At 41.6% G+C, this 10280-nt stretch overlaps 1 protein-coding gene across 5 annotated transcripts in view; it reads left to right on the top strand.

Moving 5' to 3' along the window:
- kazna (kazrin, periplakin interacting protein a) overlaps window positions 1-10280 on the top strand; it is a 108821-nt gene that overhangs the window by 56976 nt on the left and 41565 nt on the right. The gene's annotated exons all lie outside the window — the stretch shown is intronic.

The following is a 10280-nucleotide window of genomic DNA, read 5'->3' as shown; positions in this document are numbered from 1 at the left end:
TTTACTTAATAAGTAACATTTTGAACCCGGGGCCTTTACTCATACTAGAGTAGTTTAAATTGATGGTATTTCTACTTTTATTTAAGTCCTAGATCTGAGTACTTCTTCTACCTTTGATACAGCATATTATACACAGACATTTGTATGTGCAAAGACGTAATACATGAGCGCAAGAAGAGCTAATAGTAGCACCTTTGCATCAATTCCTCTCCCTTCTCAGCATTTGCTGCTTGTACCTGTTGTTGTTGTTGTTGTTGTTGTTGTTACAACGGGCTTCCAGTACACATGTTATTCTAGCTAATGAGGAGTGCCTGCGATACAACATCTGGCGGCTGATGAACCCAGCGAGTTTCGTGTTTAAAAAACATCACAGACAGCTTTTCAACCAGACAAAAGCTGCTTCTTTCTTCAGTCTGTTTGCACGTTTAAAGCAGGGACACAGCAATCACTGACAACTCTTTGTTTATGTCTCTGTGCAGTTTGTATTCTTGCGGTTTGGGCCTCTTGTTGCATGCTCGGATGGAAATTTTAACTAACTGCTGTGTGTACATTTATACTTGTAATAACCAATTAAGACAGTGAAGAAGTTTCAACTTTATCCTATGATTAGTGACTACACTTTTATATAACAGATAACCTAACCTAAGAAACAACCACAATTCAAAGCTGTAGAACATAGTTTCCAGTAAAAGTTCCCTCTGTGCGTTTCATAACTCTTAAATTTGTTTGACTGGTCAATTTGCACCCACATCTTGTCATGGTTTCAGGTCCGCTCTCCTATAACCACATTATAATCTTCCACCAGCTGTTTACATTTTGAAATATAGAGAGTGCAAAGTCATCGGAAAAATACTTAAATTCAGTGGGCTGACCTGTGTAGTTACAGTAGGGCATGGCTTGCAGCTAGTGGAGACATTCTCATGGTTTTCACGAGGACAATCAGAATTATTATTGTTTTTTTTAATGCGTTCATGCCTTCCAGTCCTCCTGTAAAATGATGCAACAATATGTCTCCATCAACAATGAATACTCTCAAGTTTCACAGTCATCGGTGTTTACAATTCACTCACATGAACCATCCCCAGAAAGCAGCCTATTCACTTTTAAGGCAGACTCTGTCCGACTGGGTGGTCAGACGGGTCTCACGTAGGCGCCATCAGCTCTCCAAAGAAACACAGTTACAGTCGTCCATCTCTAGTCTGTTTCCACGTTCCAGTCTTTTCAGGACAAAAGCTGTACTTAAAAGGAGTTAGAGTCTTGTGGAGAGGATCAAAGTAGCTATCGATGGCACCAGTACGAACACATCTCTTGGACTGTGGATCCTGTAAGGCTGCCAGCTCCAGTATGGATCTCTTGTGTCACCCAAGGAGCCCCAGGGGCCTTTTCCTCACTAGAGTGTCCTGCTTAGGGGTCTGTTTGGCTGCCAGATCTCTCCTCTCTCCTGTTAGCGTCTGTCGATGTCGCGATGATACTGAATGTTCTCACAAGTCGTTTGAAAAAGAGGAAACCGTGTTGCACTTTTTTGCAGATCGGTAGTCTCCCACATACGTATGATAACAGGTTTGAAGTAAGTACTCAAGTACTCTACTCAAGTACAATTTGAGGTAGTTGTCTTTCACTTGATTATTTCCATTATGTGGTAATTTATACACTACATTTCAGTGGGAAATACTGTACTCTTTACTCTACTACAGCAATAGTTACTACTTACTTTTCAGTTTGACATGTTGTATGTAAAACATATGATCAATTTATATATTTTGCGTAGTTATAGATCAAACCGATAGATTACCCAACAAGTTCTTATAATTACATGTCAATGAATCGGTAATATTCCAATAATATGAATGGGACCATCTGCATAATGAGCACTCTTTATATTTGAAATACATTTTACTTGACGTTATTTTGTCAAATACTTGTAATGGTTTGTGTTTTCTTTTCATTGTGGTATTATTACTTTTACGTAAGTACAAGAAGTCAGTACTACTACCACCACTGCTGAGTCATCTTTTTTCTATCCAGCTGATGAATTCACAGAACATGCTGAAAGCGTTTTGGTGTTTGGGGGTAATTAGGAAGTCAAGAGGGCAGATGCTGTACTTGATGAAGTTAGTTTTATGCACATTTTTAAAATGAACATGTCTGAATGTGGACACACACACACACACACACACACACACACACACTCTCTCCGTCAGCCGAACCAGCTGCTGCATTAGATCTATGATTTTAGATTTTTTTTCCCTGGGTGCTGAAAATGTGCAGACTCAGGAAAAACGCATGCACACGCACACCAACAACCCCTGCAGTAGACAAGGCCACGTACTGTATACCGCCACAAGTTTCATCCAAAAATGAGAATGGGGAACTGAGCGGTTGTTTTATCAGCAAATTAATCTCACGTCTGCAGTAAGGCAAGGCAAGGCAAGGCAAGTTTATTTGTATAGCACATTTCAACAACAAGGTAATTCAAAGTGCTTCACATAAAACCATTAAAAGCATCAAAACATAAGGCAAAAGAAAAGGAGATTTAAAAACAATTAAAGAAACAGTGTAAGAAATAAAATTCAGTAGTAAAAAGTAAAGGAGATTTAAAACATACATTGAAACAATAAGATCAGTAAGAGAGAGAGAGACAGGGAAGGAGAGGGTAAACAAACGTTAGCAGCGAGCAGTGTATCATTATAGAGACAGGCGCTGCTTCTGCACATTATTAACTGGATATCACTAGCTGGATGAAGCTTGGCATGTGGGCTGGTTCAGTGCAAAGAAGTAAAAGTGGGCATCCAGAAATAGGCCTCGGAGGGAAAGAGAGACAGAAGTAGAGAGGAAGACCGGGAGGGGGGGGGGGGGGAGAGAGGTGAGATATTGCTTAAGGACCTATTATTGCCTGCGAATGTATTTTGATTAATGAGAGAAAATCAAATCGTGAAGGGGCGAGGACAAAGAGACAGAAATGAACAAAAGAACAATAAGGAAAGAGAGCATCTGATGGTGTGTGTGTGGGTGCATGTGTGAAGTGGTCTCTGCTGAGCACTTCCATTTTTCTCATGCGCTGCCCCCACCAAAGTCCTCTTATAGCCAGGGGGAGAATGGCACTCAAGCTGCCTCCAGCAATGATATCCAGGCCTCTCCACTGTAATTTACACACTTCACAAATAGCCACTCAGAAATGCTCAGACACGATGGCTGTTCGTTGCTAGCTAGACTTTTTTTGTTTTTTTTTATGTGGCTCGTATTATTTAACTATGCAAGAACGCAAAAAAACTGGATATTGTTTGTGTTGTCGTCTTAAAGATCAGATTTGAATCACTAAATGTTCATAGATAAAGGGGTTCCCTCTGTGCTGGCGTGCCTCTGTCCTCTGGCTTTTCCATTAAAGACCACTGAGAGGTTGACATTGACAAAGGGAGCAGAGCAGCGGTCTGATTATCTGCCGTCTGTCACTCTCGAACTGCTTCATTAAAAGAAGGCTGCTGACGAGCGGAACGCGAAGGTCGAAAAGTCAAAAAGTGGATTTCGAGAGGTCTGGATTTAATATTTAATTTAAACAGACATTATAGTTCCTAAAAGTGTGCGGGTACAGTACATGTGAGTGTGTGTCGGTGTGCAACATTTAGTTGCACTAAAACATCAGACACGTTATCTCCCCTGAGCCTTTTTCTAAATGCTCTTTGATGTTTTCTTCTCCTCTCTTATTCTTTTGGAATCCTTTCGATGGCAGGTTGCACCGCAGAGGTATATATCAATACATTTTCATCAAAGTGTTACATCTAACTTTGCCACATACTATATCGTGGTCTAAATTTAGATCTGGAGCTGTGCTGTTCAATTAATCAATCAAGGCTTTTTTTATATATATAAGACTGCAGAAGAATAGAAATTGAAGCACAGGTCAGCGCAGCACACTACGTGTCTTGATTCATCTTATTGCAGTGGAAGTTGCTAAGCAATGCGTCCACTTCAAAGCTCAATGTGTGTGACGTGGACCATCAATGCATTCAAAATGACCAGGGCTCAGACTCTCTGAAAGTCTTGTTGTCACTTTTTCTCTCGTAAATGAACCAGAAACAGCAAATGTGCATTCAGTGACCTCCGTCTGATAGCTCAGCAAGCCTTCAAACCGCTGGTGACGCAAATGCATTTTGAGACGAGTCGAAATAAGTTAAAAAAAGTAAATGAATATTTATATCTGTATGTGTACTTTCTTAAAATATAATACCTTGTCAGTGTACATTTTATGCATGAAATAGTATTGCATACAAATGAAACCACTTTGGCTGTATCTAGTGTATTGTCTTTAAGTTATGATTTTCAAAAGATGTATAAACACAAATACACAGTACAGTAGTACAACATTGTTTAAAATAGGCTATCTTTCATGTTTTCTTGAAATTTAAACCTGTTATTTTAAGAATCCCTTATTGATCCGTAAAACCCAACCTAACCCCAAGAACGTACTGTTGGGCACCGGTGGTGAAGGTAAAGTATCGGTATAATGAACCGAAAGTGACCAAGAAGGTAAGATTGTGGATCCAAGCAGAGATAAATGAGCTTAACAGGATGCACCCTGAGGAGATCAAACATCCAGAATCGACATAGTGCTGCTTTGCTGCTGTTCCTTTTAATCAATGCACTACAAAAACATATCAAATCCATGTTTTACAGGAATGCACTTTGCTAAAAGCACTCTGGAGGAAACAGAATTCTCCGTGTCATGATGTATTGTGTTTTGCAGTTTAAGAAACCATTCCAAGGTGCTACTAGAGGTGTATTTTCTATTTGTGAATCCCACCTTGGAGCCTTGACACAAGGCAAACAGCCAACTGGTACCACCGGTCACTGGTTGTAATACCGTCTGCCTGCCCTTCAAATGGCTGTTAAAAGGCCCACGAGCAGCTAATCTGTTCTGGCGTCTGGCACTACTGAATTGGCAGCGGAGACGATGGTGGAGAGGGACGTTGGCTGTCGCAGCTGCCAGACCTGGAAGGGAGCTGAGTGGCACCTGGTGAATGCCGGTTCCTTTTCACTGATTAAGGAACAAGTAGGTTGGAAGGTAGAAGATTAGAGAGGAAATGAACTGAGCTGGCTGAAGAGGCGGAGGCTTGGAGGAGCCCGTCTGAGGTATGAATATAGGATGCACAGCAGCAGTAGTGATGAGCGGAGAAGAAGAAGCAGAAATATAGAAATCCAGGCGAGTAAGCAAAAGAGTCCAAGTGCAGAAGTTAAAGTGCAGAAAGGATACCTTTAAGACTCACAGTAGATCAACAATATATGGATGCACACCCTAAGGTCTCATTTAGAACAATAGACTTCAAGTTGACTTTTTAACATGGGGGGTGCGCTATCCACAGGTGACCCACTTAAGTAATGAATGTACTGACGCGTTATAAGCAGAAACATGGGTCTACTTTTGCAGCAACCTAATGCAACTTTTTTTCCAACAGCACAAATGCAGAATGCCTTGAAACCTCGCAACTGTCGAGGGAGGATGTCTTGATTTATGGTCCGACTACTTTCCAGAGTATTATAAATTGCTCTGCATTGTTTGACACCCGATAAGCCCCGAAACTCATGAATGTGTGACTCGAACTAGACTTCCTCATTTGTATTACATTTTCTCCAAAGGTGGAAGAGGTAGGCTCCTCAGATTCTTTACTTGAGTAAAAGTAGCGAGAAAAAAAGAACCCATTACAAGTAAAAGTCTTCCTAATCCTCCCAAATATGCCCACTCTGCATGCCGGTTTCCTCAAGTGTGTCTCTGAAGACGGTCTGCAGCACACCTGTGTTTGAGTGAGGATGAAAACTTTTCATACATTGTAAAGCAACACACGTCTCTCTCTCTCTCTCTCTCTCGCTCTCTCTCTGGCAGCCAACAAAAACTGCCCACGCTGACATTCATTACAGCAGAATGATTCAGTGTCTGTTGGCATCGGAGGGCAAGTTGAGCGAAGGCACCACCAGTTGGTGTTTGCTCTCGGCAGCTCAGATTCTGGCTGGTCACCGCCGGCCGCGTCCTTCCTGCTGCAGCTTCAGCCTCCAGCGGCCTCTTTCCAGCAGAATACGGCTGAATATCAGAGTCTGCCAAAACACCCTGTCAAATCTACACTGTAAAGATAACATACATGTGCACATATTTTCGATGTTGGAAACGTAACAAAAATAAGGACGTTTTGGAGCAGCTTTGCACCCAACAGCTACCGAAGCTTGAAGTAGCACTCTGGAGTTCTTCCTTGGCTCTAACGGCGTCCATAAACATCTGCACCAGTGTGACTCCTTTGTTGTTGTTTTTTGTACTCCGTGCTATTTGTGTTCTTAGCGGCCTGATTCCACAGTAGACATAATGTTGACGGTATCTCTGTGTTCAAATGCAAATCCACACTGGATCTTAGAGAGCAGAAAACTGTGCTTCACGGCTCAACACATTGGCTTGTGGCTGGAAGAGCAACATGCTTGGAAATTCAAGCAACAGTGAACATTACAGCAGTTTCCTGCTGTGTGAGATTAGGACATCTCTTACACTTTACTGCCATAACAACTACATGACCTCCCTCCTTCCGTTTTTTAGTGATGTAGGTAATAATATATTCCTGTTCCGACCGTCTTCCTTTCTAATCTGTCATCTTCACAGTTCACTGACAGTTTTTTTTCTTCTCTCTACCAGTTCACACTTTGTGACTCGTGGGCTGATCTTTCATACAGAGGTTGTTTCAAAGTTTTGCTGTGCAAGATGCAGCGTTGTGAAAAAAAAAGCTTTGCAACGGGGAAACGGGAAATTTATGAGAATTTGTGAGAAGACGTGTCCGTTAACACGTGCATTGTGTTGTAAAGTAGGCCAGTTCGGCGGTTCTGAAGACGGGCAACAAAAAAGATGGACACCACATTGTTCACAAGCACAAAGGAGCTGAAGTGATAAAAAGTTGACCATCCATGCTTCTACACACACACACACTCGCATGCATTAAATTCCTCTGTTTTACTCTCACATAAGCAGTGAAAGCTTGACGTCTTCTTGGCAGTGTGCGGTGGTGCTTCTGTCCTTTGAGGTGTTGTGTAAACTGACTAGAGAGAGAGAGAGAGAGAGAGAGAGAGAGAGAGAGAGAGAGAGAGACTACTTCCATTGATTTTCATTTAAGGGATTGTGCTCTCAGCTCATCACTGCCAGGCATCGCAGAAATTAGAAACGTGTGTGTGCTTGTGTGTGATGTTGCATCATACAAGGTGATCATCCGCAATTTCAGTAAAATGGCCTTTTACCTTAAATAACCTAATTCATCACGCTTTCCAAGCCGTGCGTCCCTGTAGTATAATTTGATGCTGTCTTAATGTAGTGTAAATAGCCAGCACGTGCCAAGTACATTCTTTTAATTAGGAAACCCGACAGACCCACTGATTAGCACTTCATCTTCATAAGTGTCTGCGCCTGAGCCGCAGCTGGGCCACTTCCTAGTTACCTTACACTGTAGCTAGCATGTCCCAACAGGTCTGGAGCAAGGAGTAGCACAATTAATCGATTGTAGTCTGCCATCTACTGAGCAAGCAAGCGTAGTGTGGTAATGTGGCCCATTGTACATTGCGTGTGAGTTACTGTAAATGTCGAATATAGAAACTTTTGCACTCTTGCACAGATGGGAGCATGGTAGCCCACAATGCTGTTCATATTGGCATCTTGCTACTGTAGCATGTCCTCGTTTTAGATGGTAAATCCCCTTTGTCGTAAAATGACCTCGTTCCCGAGCATCCAGCTTTTAGGGAACTGCCATGCAATCATTTAGCATGCACTGCAGCAGACAATTTGACCAGCACGATTCTTTAATAAACAACTTTACAAACCACGGCTTCACATGGATAAATGGCACTATTATATTTCTATTCTCTTTCTGAGTGTCTTTTCTCCAGAATGGGGAAATTGCTGAGTCAAGTCTCATTCTTGGATTTGTAATCTTAAACCAAGCGGTACTAGGCAGAGGCACATGATGTTCATTTTAGGCAATATAACTACTGCAGCCTTCCTGTTCACTGGCATTCAAGGGCATTTGTAACAATTTCCAGAAAAGGCCTTGCGACTGTAAGAGGGAAATAAGGTCCAACCAAAATCAATGCTCTCTCTCCCTGCTTTCTGCTGGGCATCCTTTGGGTGTTATCATGATGTGAAATCATCATATTTCCACGTGCACTCACATGTTCACAACACTAAGCCTCTCCCCGTCATCTTGTGCCTGTACCTTCAGCTTTTAATCTGCTGCATATCAGTTAAGTTGCAGGCCTGCATGGGCCACAAACACTCCTTTGAGTAGACGGTATTCAATTTCCTCACGTTGTCCATTATGCATGGGGACAATAGATTGTTTTCCTGAGCTGCTTTATTGTCTCAGAGCGAGCGGTGGTACATTGAATGATTCTCAATCAAGGTTTTTGGCAAAGCAATTGATTGACACTTCCAGTGGCGGCTGGTGGAAAATGTTCTAGGTAGGGCCATCCTATCAATTTCAGCAAACATCCCAGTATGATTTAATGCAAAAAAAATGTAAGTATCAAACACGCATTATTACTTGGCAGTTAAATATTTAACATGTATTCCAACACGAAAACAATCAGTAAATAACACTTATATAATATAATATAACATGTCCATTTATTGAGATGCCCCTATGGACCTTGTTATAGGAGGTAAAGATCAGGAGATGTAAACATGAAGTGTAATTATGACGCGGGCGCCTGTAGAGACTTCTCCTGACGAGAACACGCAGCGAGGGGGGCCTGATCGTTCTGGCCCCAAGCTGAATCTATTTGAGGGCGCTGATTGGCTAAATTGTATGTCACTCATTTATATCTTGAATCAGCAATTGGCTAAACTGGTTCATAGACCCGCCTCTTTTGGGCCAAAACGATCAGGCCCCCCAAGCTGCGCGTTCTCAGAGTGTCGTGCACACAGACAGAGAGCACGAGCAGAGAGCACACAGGCGGAGAGCACGAGCAGGAAAAGCATATATTTTGCACAGATATCATATTTTACACACATTACTGGGTACATTCCATAGTTCAAAAACACAAATATTGACAATTTGTATAATTTATGATTATTATAATTTTTTATTTTTTATTTTTTTTGTGTGGCTCATGGTGGGGCCATGCCCCATGGCCCTCTATTGACCAGCCGCCACTGGACACTTTTGTGATGTAGGTGCATTGTACTGATGTGTGCACATGGCCTCTTGATACCAACATCAGCTAGATTTACAACAATAACAACTTCATCAATTTGAGTTTGTTGGCGAGTTTGTGATTTGCCATTGTTGAGTCTGGAACGTGCTTTTCTGGTCAGTGGGGAGTTACAGAGGCTCCAAGGAACCACGCAATTAAGCATAGTTCCGTAGTTCATTACCGTTGATGAATTAATACACACATAATTCAATATACATCCCCACCCTGCATTGTTTTGCCACGCTTTTATTGAGGCAGTTTCTAAAAGAAGATTGAATCTGTAGGTTGAGTCTAACGTGGCCTCATTGATTATTAGAGCTTGAGAGGATTTGGACTCAGCCACCAGGCGTCCAGTGAGAGCTGCTGTTACTCCCTGTGGGTGGACTCATTGTATTTTATGCACCAGCACACCGGCAGTGTGGCCAATGTGTCAAATGTAAATGTAGAGGAATTCACATTGTTTTTAGACAATAAATTGTTCCATTTGAATGTGACCTCACCTGAGTAAGAATTTATTGGCTTATAAAAAGTAAGAATTATCTGTAATAATATTCTCTGATAATATTCATGTTGGCACACTAAGGCTGTGCAGAGAACGATGCCTTATTCTAAAATGATTAAAAGCATGAAAGTGAAACCAAATCAAGATACAATTCAATCTGTGTTTGATGAGTCTTTTATTATGCTGTTTTGCCCTTTTTATGACAAATTCTTTATGTGCACTTTACTTGTAGAGATAAGATGTATACTCTGACTCATCATTCTTTTTATTTAAAGAGGTTTTATCTTTGTCCTTGCGGGCAGATTAATAGACTTTAATAAACGCATTGGCTTATCACCTTTGTTTACAATCAGATCTTCTTCTGTAGGACTACTCGCACGTCACCAATCCCTCATTCAGCTGCCTGCCTCGGACTACGATCACTGCAGGGCTGGTTGAATAAAACAAGCATACAGAGACTGCCTGCACTAATAGCAAAGGTCTGTTTGCTTTCTTTCCATGCCATCCAGAGATATAAAGATTTAATTCAACTAAAATGGAGAATGCTTTAAAAGATATGTTTTACAAAGCA

Source organism: Melanostigma gelatinosum (genome assembly GCF_949748355.1).
Source record: "Melanostigma gelatinosum genome assembly, chromosome: 8".
NCBI lineage: Eukaryota > Metazoa > Chordata > Actinopteri > Perciformes > Zoarcidae > Melanostigma > Melanostigma gelatinosum.
The sequence above is the reverse complement of the archived record's forward strand: the minus strand, read 5'-3'. Positions and strand labels throughout refer to the sequence as shown.